This window comes from Dipodomys merriami, unplaced genomic scaffold (assembly GCF_024711535.1).
Source record: "Dipodomys merriami isolate MVZ:Mamm:240054 unplaced genomic scaffold, mDipMer1.0.p SCAF_238, whole genome shotgun sequence".
In the NCBI taxonomy this organism is placed as follows: domain Eukaryota; kingdom Metazoa; phylum Chordata; class Mammalia; order Rodentia; family Heteromyidae; genus Dipodomys; species Dipodomys merriami.
Window position 1 is genome coordinate 1,643,943 of NW_027203804.1, and position 18,179 is coordinate 1,662,121.

Below are 18,179 nucleotides of genomic sequence, written 5' to 3' on the forward strand. Positions count from 1 at the left end.
TAGATATTTAGGTACTGCCAGAGGTGTGTATCTAGTATTCAATGACATATACTACGTTCCAACCGATTCTCATGTATTTAGTGGGGATGCCATTTAATCAATAATATTGTTTTAATGCATAATAAACTATGAATTAAAATCAATCTGTGTCCTGTGATTATTGGGTCTAAATTTATTCTAGATTCATTTTGAGGGACTACTCATCCATCCATGACATTTATCACATTTCCATGGTATTCCTATGGACAGGCAATAGTTTCTTAGACTCTCCAGCCCCTTTTAAATGGCATGATCAGGATTCGAACTCAGGGCCTAGCATCCAGGTTGGCCTATGGCTTCACTGACAGCCCGCCAGCCTTCAGCAATGCCAGGTGAACTACAGGTTGCAGCCATGTCATTCAGACCCAGGATGGTCCCCGTGCAATGAAGAAAAATAGAAACTGCTGACCTTCTGTGGTTCGTGGCTTTTTTTTTTGATGGTGTTTTCATTTTGTTTTCCTGTTAGTCCCTGAGGCCTAGGACCCAGGATGGGCTGTGGGTACAGTGACTGCACCATCCCAGCCTAGGGTCATGGAAACTGAGGAAGAATTGCCATGACCTGAGTTAAAGCCCCGTGCATGGCAAAAAATAAATTAATTAATTAATAATATTACTGAAGCTCCCTGTCTTGGATTTTGTGCCATTTTGTTGTTTGCATCTTGGGATCTGGGTAATTTTAATGCACTGAGCGGGTAGAGGAAAAGAAAGCTCTCCTCCCTTGAAGACAAGCAATTCAGGCCTGTTCCCTAGAACTGAATTCAAGCCCCAGCCCTGGAAAACATAACATTTATAGACATGTTTATTATATGATTTATACTTACATCCATATATTCAATTTATATCGTGTTTGTTGGAATGATTCATTATATTTTATTATTTATTTATCTACTTACCATTTATTTATAGACTGACTGTGAGTGCACCTATAACATTTATTACATTCATTCAAATCTATTCCACAGCATGGAGCTTTGCAGACATATTTTTACATCATACCTGACACCCAGCACTCGCACAGAAAAGGAAAACAGGTATCACATTTGGAATCTTTCTCGAGGAAGACATTTTTAGCAATGCTGGGGCCTGAACTGAAGCCCTAGGAGGCCCAATTCATGAATGGGTGAGTGTCAGCATGGCAGCCTCTAGCACATTCAGATGCCAGGTGGATACCAGGACCTGGGATCGAGACTCAGGTTTGGCCAAAATAGCAATACTTTTCTATTCAGACAGTGGTATAAAAATAAATATATATTTAGAAATTTAGATACTTCCAGTGATGTGTATCTAGTAGTATTCAATGCCATATACTACCTTCCTAGTGATTCACAGGTATGTAGTGAGAATTCTATTTAATCAATAGTATTCTTTTAGGGGCTGGGAAAGTGGTCACTGGGAGAGTGCTTGTCTTGCATGCACGAGCCCTGGGTTCAATTCCTCAGCACCACATGATCAGAAAAAGCCGGGAATGGTGCTGTGTCTCAAATGGTACACACTATCCCTGAGCTTAAAAGCTGACGGAGAGTTCCCAGGACCAGAGTTCAGGCCCCACTACCGACAAAACACACACACACACACACACACACACACACACACACACACACACACACACGTATTCTTTTAATGCATAATAAACTATGAATTAAAATCAATCCACAGCTTGTGAATACTGGGTTTAATTTTATGTTAGGCTGATTGACAAACTACTCATCCAACCATGACATTGATCACATTCCTCTGGGGTTCCTATGAACAGACAATAGTTTCTTAGGTTCTCCAGCCCTTTCTAAGTGCCATGACCAGAATTCAAATGCCTAGGTGTTCAGATTGGCCTATGGGTTCGCTGCCAGCCTGCCAGCCTTCAGCAATGCCAGGTAACCTACAGGTTATAGCTGTGTCATTTGGACCCGGCATGGTCACCATGCAAGGAAGGAAAACCGAGAAACCGGCGACTGTCTGCAATTCGCGGCTATTTTTCAGTGCCATTTTCAATTTGTTTTCCTGTCATCCCCTGAAACCTCGGATCCCAGGATGGGCTGTGGGCCCAGAAGCTGCACCATTCCAGCTTAGGGTGATGGAGGCTGAGGCAGAGTTGCTACGACCTAAGTTCAAGCCCCGTGCCTGGCAAAATAAATGAATAAATAAATAAAATAAAATAAATTTTAATAAAGTATATAAAAAGTAAAATAAAAAATTTTAAAAATTTAAAAATATTAAAAATACTAATGGAGCTCCCTGGCTTGGAATTCGTGTCTGCTTTTTTCTGCTAGGCCTGGGATTTGAACTCAGAGTCTGGGAATCTCTAATGCACTGTGGAGAATGGGGAAACTCACCCTCTTTGAATACAAGCAATTCAGGCCTGTTCCCTAGGCCTGAATTCAATCCTCAGCCCTGTTAAAGTAATATTCATCCACACTTGAAAAAAATTTTAATATCTACATAATTATGTTTACTGTATATTGCTTTCAGGGTATTTATTTTGTGTATTATTCATTCATTATATTTATTGACTATTACTATACTTATTACACATATTAAATTTATTACATATTATGAGAACTATACAGATTTGCATATATATTATATATCTTACTTCAGACCCAGGACATTCACTGAATTTCTATATTAGATGATCCCATGCTTAGAAAAACAGAAAGAATACACCAACCAAAGTCTAATTTATCCCTAGGCACCCCAGTTGCCCACATCTGTAATCCTAGCTACTCAGGAGGCTGAGAACTGCACGATGAAATTTCAAAGGTAATGAAGGCAGAAAAGCCTGAGAGAACTCATCTCCAATTAACTGGCAAAAAGCCCGGCTACAGGTATGGCTGAAGTGGTAGAAAATCAGCTATGAACAACAAAGGCAAGAAAGACCAAGCTGAGTTCAAGTTCATGGAGGGAGAGAGGGAGATAAAAGGGAGAGAAATCCTCCAAAAACAGAGAACAAAACAACAGTAGAAAAATCCCACATAATTTATGGTACCAACCAAACTGGAAAAAAAATAATGAAGTTATGCAGTTGTATAACTTTACATGAGCATATATGCTCTTAGGTACACTTCAAAGCTACATTTTTAATAATATATGCATATATATTCATAATGAATATATAATATATCTTTAAATAAACTAAGAAACCAGCCAATGAATAAATACTTCTGAATTAGTGCCTTAAACATAGCATTATAAATTATTTATACTAAAAGTATATTCCAGGTTTATTTTCTCAGAATCAATCTTTAAGAAGTTTGTTCACGTGCCTGGCAGAGGTGGCTCATGCCTATAATCCTAGCTAATCAGGAGGCTGAGATTTGAGGATGGCGGTTCAAACCCAGCCTGGACAGGAAAGTCGGTGAGACTCTTAATTCCAATAAACCACTAGAAAACCGGAAGTAGCATTGTGACTCAAGAAGTAGATTGCTTACATTGAGCTGAAGAGTGAAGGGATAACCCCTGAGTTCAGGCCCACGACCAAAAAAAAAAGTTTTTTCATACAGATCATAAAATTCTAATACTTTGAGCTTTAGGAAACTCAGAGTCTTATGCCAGAGTTTTATGCTCTTTAGGCGAATACTCCACTACTGACTACATCCCACTCCCAATGTTATTGTTTTTCATTTTACAATCTAGTTTATTCCCAAAATGCTTACAAGTACCTGCTGTCCTCACAAAAGTGAGTTTTTATTCAGAAACACAACTTTTTGTGCTATGACTCCCCTAGTGTATTTCGTTGTAGGCACGGAGGAAAACTAACATGACACAAATGTAGAGTTTATAAATATAGAAATAACTCTAAATATAAATAAAATCAACTGTCCCAACCTTCTAGGGAGAAATGGTGTCCTTATTTTCATGTTCACTCTTCATAGAAGATGGTCAAAATAGAAACACCAATGTGCTATGATGAAATGTAAAAGTTTAAAGTCTTTTTTTGAAAAACTTTAGTGTTATAAAATCAAAATATATCAAATAAAGGTGAAGTGAACTGAAAAAATATTAAAAATGCTAATGAAGCTCCCTTGCTTGGAATGTGTGGCATTTTTTTGTCTGCAAGGCCTGGAATTTGAACAAGAGGTCTGGGTAACTCTGTTCCACTGTGCAGGAATGGGAAGCTCACCATGCTTGAAGAACAGAAAGTCAGGCCTGTTCCCTAGGCCTGAATTCAAGGCTTATCCCTGGAAAGCATATTCCTTATATACATTTCAAAGATAGGATTGAACTTCCATACAGATGTTCAGACTATATTATGTTTGGGGTGGTTATTCATTTAATTTTTTGTTTTATTCATTTATTTACCATTTATTTTATTGACTGTGATGACACCTAATAATGTATTATATTGTTTGCATCCTTTCACATAGCATTTAGATTTGTAGATGTCTTCTCAATCATGCCTGACACCAAGGACTCTCCCAGAAAAGGAAAACAGATTGGCTTCTTAATTCAAGATTAAATTTTTGGCAGTGCTAGGATCTGAACTCAGGGACATGCAGTCCCAATTCATGAATGGGTGAGTTTGAGCACGGCAGCCTCTAGCCAATGAAGCTGTCAGGTGGTTCGCAGCTGCTGAGATCTTGCCCCAGGATTGTACAAAACAGCATTACGTGGATAGGCAGACAGTGGTATACAAATAAATATATATTGGTAAAAAGAGCCATAGCCGCCTATCTATGATTGAATGACATATATTACGTTCCTACCAATTCTTAGGTATTTATTATACTACAATTAAAGGAATAGTATTCTTTTCATGCTTAATAAACTATTAATTGGGATCGATCCGTGTCCTAGGATTATTGCATCCAATTTTAGACTAGACCGATGCACAAACTTCTCTTTCAATCAGTATTCCTATGCATAGGAATGAGTCTCTTGTGATCCCCTGTCATTGGTAGGTGTCAGGACCGGGATTTGAAGCCAGGGCCTATGTTGACAGGTTGTCCTATGGTTTTCTTGATAGTGTGCCAGCCTTCAGATATGGCAGGTTAGATCAACTTTGCAGCTATCTGATTCAGACCCAGGATGGTCACTGTGCAAACTAAAAAACATAAAACCCCAGACTTCTGCAGCTCCCCACTTTTTGTTCTATCCCACTTTTATCCTCATGCAAGCCCTCTGGGCCTAGGATTCCAGGATTGGGTATGGGTCCTGAGCAGCAGCTAGCCTAGGGTGATCGAGCTGAGGCAGAGTTGCCACGACCTCAGTTCAAGCCCCATGGTTGGCCCCCCAAATAAAAAGAAAAGAAAAGAAAAATTAATTAATTAATTAATGAACTAAATTTTTAAAAAAAGCTCCCTAATTTGGAATTTCTGTCAGTTTTCTTTCCTAGCCTGGGATTTGACCTCAGGGTCTTTGTAAATCTGTAGCAATGTGAGGGAAAGTGCAGATTTGCCACTACTGGGGTTCATACCCCATGCCAAGCCAAAACTAAAAATAAGTCACTCAGATTGGCAGGATGAGTAGTTTTGGAGATGGGAGGGAAGGGATGGTAGGAGGAAAACAAAGGAGGAGGCAACAATGCTCAATAGGAAATATACTCATGACCTTGCTCAAGTAACTGTGACCCCTCCGTACAACATTTTTACAATAAAAAAAGTACAAGAAAGAAACAATGTAGTGTTCAGAGAAGCACTTTGTGAGTAAGGGACGGACGTCTGAATAGTTGTACAAAATTCTACACTGCTTTTTTAATGTTCATTATGTAACTGAATAAACATAACTCCTTTCATTAAAAAATTAAGTCACTATCTTGGAACTGGCCAATATTTTTACCATTGGTTGGATTTGATCTCACCCTCCAAGTAACTCTTCTGTACCATGGGTGAAGGCGAAGCTTACTGTCCTTGACAAAATGAAATTCAGGCTAGAGTTCCCCTGGCCTGAATGGAGGCCCTGCAATGGAAAAGATATTTCTACACATATGTAATATAGGATATATACTTACATAATTATGTTTATTACATATTATGATTTTTATTATTGATTTTGTATTTATTTTTTATTTGATTCATTTATTTATTGAGTATTTTATTTAGTGTTATCATACACATATTTATTACATTTTGCACATCTATTATAAAATTATACACAATAATTTAGGACATTGACTCATTTTTCATTAAAACTTTTTGTGTTGAAACATGATACATAATTAAATGGCATTTGTAATAATCTTCACATGTTTAGGGTCTCTCTCAAGTATGAACTTTGTCTTATTTATCTTTGAACACGTTCCTATAGGGATTTCTTTAATGATTTATACTCAGAAGCGTTTTTTTTGGACAGACAAGTTGTGGGATAAGATTGTAAGGGTGAGCCTAGAAATGTGGCTTACAGGTAAAGAGCTGGCTCAACATGCATGATGACCAGGGCTTGAATATTCAGTGCCACATACTCAGAAAAAGCCAGAAGCAGTGGAGTGGCTCAAATGACAGAGTGCTAGCCTTGATAAAAATAAGCCCCAGGACTGTCATAAACAATTGGCCAGATGCGGGTGGCTCACACCTGGAACCCCAGCTTCTCAGGATGCTGAGATTTGAAGACCACAGTTCAAAGACAGCCTAGGCAAGGAAAGCCTGTTAGACTCTTATGTCCAATGTACCACCAAAAAAAAAACCCTAGTGGCGCTGTGGCTCAAGTGGTAGAGTGTTAGCCTTGAGCTGAATTGCCCAGGGACAGGGCCCAAGCTTGATACAAGACACACAACTGGAAAAAAGTAAGGGTTAATCAAAGTACTTTTCCTATCTGCTAATTAGGAGAACGTTCCCTGGAAAATAAATGCTGATGTAAACCAGAATTGGAGTCAGAGCTTAAGGTTGAAGTGTAACAGATCCACTTGCCCAGGCTCTCAGACTCTAGCATTATAACCTTGTGTGCTAAAGGGATCTGAATGGTCCAATGTTGAAAGGCTTAATATGCTCCCCAAGCCCTTTGTGATAAGCACTTGACTTGTATTGTCAGTGTCATTACAGTCCTAAACCTAGCAGAGCACCAGTAGCTTAAACTCATCAACCTAGCTAAGGAGGCTGAGGTCTCAGGATTACAGGGTGAAGCCAACCAGGGCAGGAAAGTCTATGACACTCTGACTTCCACTTCTGAAAGGTCAGGTGTTCAATAGTTTCTTATGTTTCCTTTGGTGATGAGAAATTACTTGAACTCTAAATGTTATTAGAATTCTTGTGCTATAGAAGAAGGAAAGAAACATCATTGACCCATCCAAGGTTCAAATGAAATTCTCAGGATTCAAGCCCTAGCCCTGTTAGCAGGGAGAACTCCAGTGTAACACTGTATTTGAAGGACAGAAAACAGTATCAAAAGCCAGGCTAGGTGGAGAGACCTAGGCTTGTAGGATTAGGATGCAGAAGATACACACTCAACAGGGAAGTGAGCTGCAAACCACTTCATTATATTCATTCCAGACACATCCAGCAATGAGGGGAAACCTGAAATATTTGTTACAGTTACACCACGGTCAGGCTTTCTCAGCCTCTTCAAACGATGCATAACCTTCCTCCTTTAGGTGAAGGGAGCCTCAGGCTATCTTTAGGTTACCAATCGAGAGTCAGTTTAGTGAGAGAGAGGGCAGGAACAGAGTAGAAAAACCATGCTCTCTGTTCTTAGGGAGTGGATTTTTACTCTACATCTGTCAGATTTGAAGGCCCTTCTTCTACCTCTGCCAGTCCATTCTCCTTCCTTCATTCTCCACATCATTAATGCAAATCCCCAGTCGAACGTCAGGCAGGGCCGTTTCTCTTCTATTTCCAAGCACCTGAGTTAGAACTTGGCTTTGCCTTCTTGGTTCTGGGGCCGTCATTCTGCCTGAGAAGTGAAAAAGAGACAGTCTTCCTGCTCTGTGGTTGTGTGAAGGCGATGCTGGTGTCCTGGCACACTGCAGAAGGACTCATGACTGGGAATTGTTCCCTTCTTTCCTCCTGACATCCAAGACCAGATTCATGTATCATTTTTCTATCTATCTATCTATCTATCTATCTATCTATCTATCTATCTATCTATCTATCTATCTATCTATCTATCTATCTATCTATCTATCTATCTATCTATCTATCTATCTATCTATCTATCTATCTATCTGTCTATCTATCTGTCTGTCTATCTATCTATCTATCTATCTATCTATCTATCTATCTATCTATCTATCTATCTATCTATCTATCTATCTATCTATCTATCTATCTATCTATCTATCTATCTATCTATCTATCTATCTATCTATCTATCTATCTATCTGCCTGCCTGCCTGCCTGCCTACCTACCTATATATCTCTTTGACATTTCTTAGATTGAACTCAAGGACTGGGCATTGTCTCTAGCACTCTACTACTTGAGCCACAGCACCAATTCTGGCTTTTTCTCTGTATATACTACTGAAGAATAGAACCCAGGGCTTCTTGCATGCTAGGCAAGCATTCTCTCACTAATCCACATTCCCTGCCCCCTCATCTTTTTTTCTTAATGGTAGTTTTTACATAAGTATGCTACAGTTTGTGTCCTCAAGTGTAATTTTCTGAATACCGGTTATTTCTATAAACCCTGATCTTCTCTTCCCTTGCCTTATTTGTGACTGTTCCTGGATTGGCCTCATAATAAAATGTAACTATAGGCTGCTGAGAGCTGCAATGTGCATTGTATAAGGACAGAGGCCTGGAACCCTGGAAGAGCAAAGCGATGGGGCTGAAATAAAAAGAATGATGCAGTATGCGTAACAAGCATATCTGAAAAATCAATCAGTATATGAAAGCAAAAGCTTTGCATACAGTCTGTTTGCACTCAAAGAATTAACATACACAAGTAAGAAAGTAGGGCACTGATACACAAACTTGGCCTTCTCTTTTTGAATTTTATTTTTTGGACATCTCAGTGCTTAAACTCAGGGTGCAATGTGTTCCTCAGCTGTTTTGCTCAAGGCTGAGCTTCTCATACTGCCATAGCTCTACTTCCAGCCAACTGGTCGTTAATTGGACTTAAGCAACTCCCAGACTTTCCTGCCTGGTCTGGCTTGTGTTTCCTGCTAGGCTTTCTCTCCCAAAACTGGAGCTCTATCTTCTAGGCCACTACTCCACTTCTGGTTTTCTGGTGGTTTATTGGCAATAAGAGTTTCACAGACTTCCTGCTTGGGCTGGCTTTGTAAGGCGATCTCCTGAAGAGGATTCAAGCAGCTTTCCTCAGGGATTTACCAAGGAGCCACTCCACAAAAACCTTTAATCTAAATCTCAGGAGGTACTAGATAAAAATAGAAACGTGCAGATACTTGTAGTGTGTCCTAGATAGTTAAGGTTGGAGACACACAGCACTCATAATTATCAGATCATTTTATAGGCAAAAGGAGCAATGCAGACAGTATGACGATCGTTCCAGCTTTTGGTCCTCTCATCCTGAGACAGTAAATTCACTGCAGCTCAATGCTAAGTGACAGAACTGGCATGTCCTGTGGACATTTGCTCCTCAATCCTGTGACACTCATTTCTCACTTTTGTCTTCCAACCTGTGACCAGAGTGGAAGATGAGGAGAGAAAATCCTTCTCTGAGAAAGCAGCTATAAAGAACATTGGGTAGTCTCTTATAAGTTCAAACCATTGGAATGACCCACTAAGAAGTCAGATTGTCCAGATTAAAAAAAAAAATTAAGAAAAGAAAGATGGTACCAGTGGCTGCTGACTGTAATCCCAGTTCCTCAGGAGGCTGAGATGATGTAAAGAATCTGAATTTGAATCCGGCCAGTGTAAGAAAGTCCTTGACACTGTTATTTCTAAGAGATCACAGAAAAACCCAGAAGTGGGCTTTGACTCGAGCTTAATGCACTACCCTTGAGTAAAAGGAGCTCAGGGACAGCGCACAGGCTCATAGTTCAACCCCAGGACCTGCCCCCTCAAAAAGAGCCTGTATCTCCACGTCTTGGTCTATGTATGGATGTATTCCTACAGGTGAATCTCCAGAGTAAGAGTAGCTATGATGAATGGCACCAAGCGAGGAAATTTGTATTCAAAACTATGAGTTCATAACACAGAGGATGCTTTTATGACATTGCATGTTCAAGGGCTCCACTCACTGCTCCCAGGATAGCCTGAAGGTTGCTCTGCATCCCAGTCCTGCTGGAAGAAGTCTTTCTCATTGTCTGGACAGGCAGACAAAAGTCCTCAATCCTGTACAGCTGTGTAACAAGCAACTCTATCTGGGCCACTTAGTGAGGAGGAGTGTGGGCAGGCTCTGAAAGTCAAACGATCTCTCTCCCAAGTGCTCTATTTTGACAGGAAACCTTCATTTATGCCACCTCCCATGGAAGGCCAAGTTCTGTGCACTTATACTGCCTTTGTGAGACTATATTCTGATGTTCAGATACAGGGCTCAATATAATTCAGGAGTCCTTCTGGCAAACAACTAGGGCACTTAACTTAATTAAATGTTTCATAACCTGCGATGATGGGCCTATGATGCCTCTCCTAGCTTTCCGGAAGGTTTGGAAATCCAAGAACATCTCAGATATCACAAAATTTCCTGTCATCTAGGGCTGGTGAAGCGCATCAAGTTTTGAAACCTTTGACCTCTCCTAGTTGGGCTCTGAGAGGCTAAGTTTTGTGGTTAAACCCAGGGCGTGGGTGCTGACCATGATCTCAGAGCAGAAGTCTACTGCCTTCCCATTTTGTGTCACAGCTTCACTTCTACTTTCTGTGTGTGTTTGTGTGTCAGTAAGCGAACGCACGTGGGAGTGTGTATGTGCATACACTAGTCCTGGAGCTTGAACACAGGACATGAGCACTGTATCTAGTTTCTCTTGTACAAGGATTGCCCTCTCTTACTTGAAACACAGAGCCATTTCAGGCTTTTTCCTAGTGATTTGGTCCAGAGTATTCAAGCCTAGGGTTTCATGTATGCAAAGCACTCTACCCCTAAGGTACATTCTCAGCCCTCTACTTCAGGTTTGTTAATTGGCTTATGTCTTTTTTGTTGTTGTCAGTTGTATGAGTTGAAGTCTGGTTCTGGGTGCTGTCCCTGAGCAATTCAGCTCTAATCTTGTGCTCTACCACTTGAGCCACCGGTTTTCTGGTGGTTCATTGGAGCTAAGTGTCTCACGGACTTTCCTGCCCAGGCTAGCTTTGAACCATGATCCTCAGATCTCATCCTACTGAGTAGCTAGGATGATCAGCATGAGCCACAAGCACCCAGCTTCCACTTCACGTTTCTTAGTGATGAATTGGAGATAATAGTCTCATGGGACCTTTTGTGTCTGGGATAGTTTGGAACCCAGATACTCTGGTCTCAGCTTCCTGAGAAGCCAGGAAGACAGACCTTGGCGATACAACCCTAGGCTGTGGCACTCTGCTGCAAGAGGTTCCTTGGCTACACGTGGTGGAGTGCTGGCCATGAGTCCAAGAGTTAAGGATCAGCGCCTAGACCCTGAGTTCAAGGTTCATGACTGAGAAAAAAACAAAACAAAACAATTGTCCGCAGTAGACAACTCACTAGTCTTCATTAATACATAATTTTGTCCCTGCCATGGGGACATATCTGAGCCTCAATATTCTTGTCTGCCTAATCATCCAAGTTGTGGAGCTATTACAAGGGCAAGATGAAAGAATGCACCCTTTGAAGGACAAAACACATTACACTCTTTACAGTATTCAGCACACAACATCCAGTGAGACTCATCACCCAGCACCCAATGCAGGACTCAGAACACTGCACCCTGTGAAGGACTCAGCACATAGCATCCTGAGCAGGACTCAGCACACAGCACCACACGAAGGACCCAGCACCTCAGGAAGAACTCATCACATAGCTGTATCCCACAAGATGTCATTAGTATTGGGTGCTTTCATCAGTATCACCATTTTTTCAGAAACACATCACAAACTGCACAAAGTTCACATCTAATCATTGAGATTGGTGGGGGTTTTTTTGGGGGGGAGGGAGTCAGCCATAGGGATTGCACTAAAATGTTGAGGGTACTGTCCTATGAACTTTTGCTTGAGCCACAGCACAGAATTTCACAGACATCCTGCCAGGGCTGGGTTTTAAACCCATCAGTGTGAGATCTCAGCCCCCGAATATCTTGATGACAGGGGTGAGCGAGGCAGCAGCATGTGGTTCTGTGGAGCTGGCTTGCAGTGGCATAACTCTGGCTAAGTCAGGTTAGATGGCAGCTGTCAGCACCAGACTCATGGCTTGCTCTGTGATGAGGTATTTGAAGTCCTATACTTATAGAGTTGCATTCACAACATTCAATCATATTTTGGTGCCAGTCCTGGGTCTTGAGTAAGAGTCTAGACACAGTCCCTATGGTTTTGCACTCAAAGCCAGTGCTCAAGTGCTTGAGTGACAGCACAACTTCCGAATTTTTATATGCATGTGGTAGTGGAGAATCGAATCCAGGGCTTTGTATGTACAAGCCATCACTATACAACTGAGCCCCAGGAATGACAAGTGTATAAACAAATAAATATGTAGATTGACATATATATGTATATATATATATGTATACATATGTATAAAATAAGAGAAAGTTGTCTGTATATTATGAAATTACATATATTACTAGTAATTATTGACAAATAAATTATTCCTTCAAGTTTTAAGTATCATGGTTGAATATATAACAAGGTATTAATTGAAAATTAGTCAAAGTAGTATAATTATTGTGTATAATTTTATAGTATACTCATACACTACTAATTTAATGGTTACTTTTATAACATTCCATTTGTATGGATGTATATTGGCATGCATTTCTTAGAATCTCCCAACAATCATTAGTGGAAGTCCCAGGATTCGACCTCCAGGCCTAAGTTGAAGTTTCGGTTATGGCTTCCCTCATAGCCAGCCAAACGCAAGATCATGTACACTTTCTGGGCCTTTTAATTTAAGCCCAGGATTGTCAGAATGCAAAGGGGAAAAAATGTAAGACCATGTTATTGAACTTCTCTGTTTTATCCTTCTCCTTTTTATTTTTTGCCAACCCCGAGATTTGAACTTGGGTCCCAGGAACCAAGGGTCAACTGTGGCAGAGATGCCAAGACCTGAGTTCAAGCCCTGTGCTTAGCCAAAGGAAAAAAAGCCCTGGTTTTAAATTTGCACCACTTTTCTGGCAGGCCTGGGATTTGAACTCAGGGTCTGGGTAACTCTGTGGCACTGTGGTTCAAGGGGAAGCTCACCGTTCTTGAGGACAAGAAATTTTAGACCAGTTCCCAGGGCCTGAATAGAAGCCTCAAAATGAAATAATAATATTCATATATGAGATTTATTTACATGCATGGGTTTAGTGAGTATGACGTTTATTACACTTATTTCTTTAGTATTATAATACACATAACATTTCATTTATTACATCCTATCACACAGGATATATTTGCATATAGATTATATATCATACTGAAACCCAGGATATTTTTCAGGAAAAAAAAATGTGTAAAAAGTGGCTTCTTACTCCATGAATAAATTTTTGGCCATGCTGAGATTTCAACTCATGGCCTAGAATGCCCAATCCATAAATGGGGTCACAGTCTTGGCTCACCATCCTCTGGAAAACTGAGCTGCCAGGAAATTCTGAGGACCTGTGATCAAGCCACAATAGTGCCCAATATATAGAGGATATCATTAAATTATATATATATATATATATATATATAGTTACCAATTATTAGTTTAAGTTATTTCTCCATTTAATGAAATATAATGGCTGAATACTTATGAAAGAATTAATTAAAAATTCGTCAATATCCTTCCATTAGAGGAATCATACCATGGTGTTAGAATGGAAGATTTAAGTTCAATAATTTTTCTGTGGCATTCTAAAATAGAATCATGAATTAACTGCAAATTTAATTATTACTTTGATTACTTTGATAATATTCCATTAGCATTCACATAAATAGGAATGAGTTTGTCAGGATCTCCCTCCATTTGTGAGTGGCAGTCCTGGCATTCTAACTCCAGGCCTAGATAATTTATTTCAAGTGTAAACAATTGGAATAACACTGTGAAGATTTCAGATTGTCATGATTTTAAAAAGAACAAGAAGAAAAGAAAGCCAGGTGTCAGTGGCTCCTGTATTTAATGCTAGCTCCTCAGGAGGCTGAGGTGTAGAGAATGCCAATTTGAATTCAGCCAGGGCAGGAAAGTCCTAGACACTCTTAATTCTAAGAGATCACAGGAAAATATGCCCATGGGTTGGGCCTGTACCTCAAGGGCAGAGCTCTACCCTTGAGCAAAAGGAGATCAGGGATAGGGCTTAGTCTCCTATTTCAACCTCGGACCTGCCAAAGAAATAAAAGAATTCAGTAACTCCATGTCTCTGTGTGTAGATGTATGGACGATGGGCTTTCAGCAGGCTGCCCATGCCCAGACCCCTAACCTGGGCAAGCTGGGAAAAGCCCTCAGAGAGTACTAAGTATGAGCCAGTAGCTTGAACAAAGCATCCTTCTCTGGTATTTAATAAGTGAAACCCCGAAGGCTTGCCTGGGCTGGTGTATGCAACAGATGCATTACATTCTGGCTGAGGTATTTCATTGGGACATCTAGCAGCCAGCCACTACCTCCAGGGAGACCACAGTTGCTAGGCTATATGAGTTGTGGAAGGTTCTGGCTCCATATTTCCTATCCCTCTGTAGGATGTGAGCCTAGATCTCTGAGGCCTGGTGGCTATCACTCATTCACCATTCCTCATTGCCGAGTCTCAGGCTGGTCCCAAATCCTGGCAAAGATATAAAATGGCCAGCGATTTCTGTGCTGAAATCCCACCCTCCTAGATCCTGTTAGAAGTGAGCCTTGGGCTGTGAATGTGGCTTAGTGGTAAAGTGCTTACCTAGAGAGCATGAAGCTCGAGGTTCGATTCCTCAGTACTACATAAACAGAAAAAGCCAAAAGTGGCACTGTGGCTTAATCCCAGACCCTTAGTTCAAGCCCAAGATTAGCAAAAACATGTGAGCTTGGTGAGACATACTCTTCTGGGACTCAGAGGAGGGCCGAGGTTATAGGTAAGAGGGAGATGGCAGGTGCTGATGGCTCACCCCTATACTCTTAGCTACTCTGGAGGCTGAAATCTGAGGATTATAATTGCAAGACAGTGCAGGCAGGAAAGTCTATATGAGAATCTTTTCTCCAATTAAACACCCCAAAAGCCAGAAGTAGAGCTGTGTTCCACGTAGTAGAGTGCTAGCCTTGAGCATAAAAACTCAGGAATAGCATCCAGGCCATGAATTTCAACCCCAGGAATGGCACACACACACACACACACACACACACACACACACACACACACACACACACACACCAATATAGAGCATTTGCCAGTCAGTCTACCAAGTTCCATCTCTAGGAACTCAATATTTTTTAAAAAGAGAGAGAATGGAAGGAAGGGCTTGCTCCAGGAGGTGATATAACTAGTGCCAAAATTCCACAGGAGTTCTAAGATGTGGAACAGGACAGAGAGCCTCAGGCAGAAGGTACACAGCATGGGCAAAGGTCCTGAGGTGTGGTGTAGAGCAGGTGGTGTGGGAGGAATGAAGGCTCTGTGTCTTCAGGCAAGTATGGCTGAACACTCAAGGCTGGGTCAAGGTTTGTACTTGAGTCACAGGTAGGGCAGAGGGTAGGGTCCAGAATGGGGCCCAGGGGAAGATTAGCTTGATTTTTCACCATGGACCCCAGCCATTTCCTGTGGCTGAAAGCCTATTTTTCACAGCCATTGACCCTAAGGCCTCCTTTGCATGGAGGAATCAGGGCAAACGCAGGGAAGAACACTTGCTTAAGAAAAGCTTCTACCCAGTGCCACCAGTAACTCAACCCTTGTAAATCCTAGCTGCTCAAGAGATTGAAATCAGAGATCGTGGTTCAAAGCCAGCTCAGGGGAAGAAAGTTAGTGAGACTCTTCTTGCCAATGAACCACCAAAAGCCAGAAATGGAGCTGTGGCTCAATTGGTAGAGTACCAGCCTTGAGGGAAAATATTAAAAGACCAGAGCTTAGACCCTGAATTCAAGCCCCAGTATAGGCACAGAAAAAATAAAGAAGATTTCAGAAGCTCAAAATCCAATGTGGAGAAAGGCCATTATCAGCTGGGCGAAGGTGGATCAAGCCTGTCATCCTAGCTACTCAAGACTGAGACCTGAGGATCAATCAAGATTCAAAGCTATCCTGGGCAGTATCTTACCTCCAATGAATCACCAAAAAGCTGGGAAGTTGAGCTACTGTAGTTAAAGTGGTACCGCACGAACCTAGTGTAAACAAGCTAAAGGATAACATCTAGGCTCTGAGTTCTTGTCCCGGTAAACACACACACACACACACACACACACACACACACACACACACACACACACACACACACACACACATACACACAGACTAACATCATTAGCAGGTGCCAGCAATTCTAGCTACTGAGCTCTTAGGATGGCAGCTTGAAGCCAGCCCAGGCAGGAAAGTCCATGAGACACTTATGTCCACCAAACTACTAAAAAAGATGAAAGTTCAGCTGTGTTTCAAGTGGTAGAATGCTACCTTTGAGCAAAGGAAGCTCAGGGACAGTGCCTAGGCCCAGAGTTACAGCTCAAAGATTTTTTTAAGACACACTTTGCCAGCCCCGCAGGCCATAAATCCAGATTTTGGTCATCCTAGATCTCACCTCCACTTCCGCCACTTCCACAGTACTGCCACATGTGGCCAGTGTGTGGCCAACACTGGGTTAAGAAGTGAACATACACAAGGGGGGAGGGGCATAGCCAGGTAAAGACTACTACGCCAGAACATTGATTCTCTCATCTCCCAGCTCCCTGGCCCTGGAATCTAAAGTCTGTGCCTCTGTATTCTGGGCATCCGAAATTGTCTAGAAGGCCAAGCTGGGGCCAGAAGATCGACTTTCCTGTGATAAAGTACATTTACATTACCTAGACACCGACCAATATTTCCAAGCCACCTTGGTCTCACCTCCCATGTAGCCCTGGATCCTCCTTGCTCGGGTGGCCTTCAGTCAGCTGTCAAGCTTGAGTTGGCCAGACCCACCAGCAAACCCCCATTCCCCACTCCACTGCCAGCCTGTTGAGAGGGATGTCAGAAGCCCAGCTGAGGAAAAGGACAGGACATCATATGACTGAGGCCCTCCATCTGAGGCATGAGAGACCTATGCCAGCTGGCACTGCTGTACCAGAATCTGCTGGAGGCGGCCAAATATTTGGACAGCCAGACTTGTGCCCCAGAGAAAATATGGAACACAGGCCACTGGCAATTTTCGACTCATTGTAGATGCTGATAGGGAGCTAAAGGCAAGGTTGGTGTGGAGGAAGGGCACCATCTGAAGTCAGAAAGAGGAGGACAGGAACCTAAGAAGGGGGCAGAGAAGGATGAGGGAAAATTACACACACACACACACAAACACACAGACACGTAAACAGACACACACACACACACACACACACACACACACACACACACACACACACACACATACACACACACGGACATTCCAAGGCCTCAGCTGTTCCTGAGAACAGAACCACGAACTCCCTCCATTCGGATCATATCTGACCAGTGAGAAGATGGCACTATCGTACTCAGTCCAACTGTAGACACAAGACTGAGCCTCTAACATATCTGGAATGTCTCATAACCCAGCATGGAATTTCCTACCATACACACTGCTATGTTGAAAACTCAGCCACCTCTTTGTTTATTGCTGGTCATGGGGTTTGAACTCTGGGCCAGGGCACTGACTTTCAGCTCTTCAGCTGAAGATGATCACTCTACCACTTGAGCCACAAAGCCAGTTCCTGTTTTCTGGTGGTTCATTGGATATGAAGTATCACCAAGCTGGCCTTGAACTGTGGTCTTTACATCTCAGCTTTATGAGTAGCTAGGATGACAGTTGTGAGCCACCAGCAGCACCCTGCTTTAGCCACGTTCATATTCCCAGAGGAAACTCAATTTGTCAGGACACGAACTTCTTGCAGCCCTTGACTTCAAACTTTGACACTCAGCATCCAAACCCATCCTTCAATGGAGAGAATACAGGCACAACACTACGATCTCTTCACCCATTTACCCACTCACTGCCTGCCAAAGGCCTCGTCCTCTTGAGTTCTTGGTAAGGCACCGCCCATCCTACTGTGGCTTCAAACTGGGGAAAACTTGGGGAGTT

General features: G+C 41.8%; 1 long non-coding RNA gene across 1 annotated transcript in view; it reads right to left on the minus strand.

The window, feature by feature from the left end:
* Positions 1-17,065, minus strand: part of LOC138835427 (uncharacterized) — an 83,100-nt gene extending 66,035 nt beyond the window's left edge. The window contains exon 1 of the long non-coding RNA XR_011374620.1: positions 16,973-17,065. This is a non-coding gene — a long non-coding RNA (uncharacterized lncRNA). The remainder of the gene's footprint in view (positions 1-16,972) is intronic.
* Between the last annotated feature and the right edge of the window lie 1,114 nt (positions 17,066-18,179).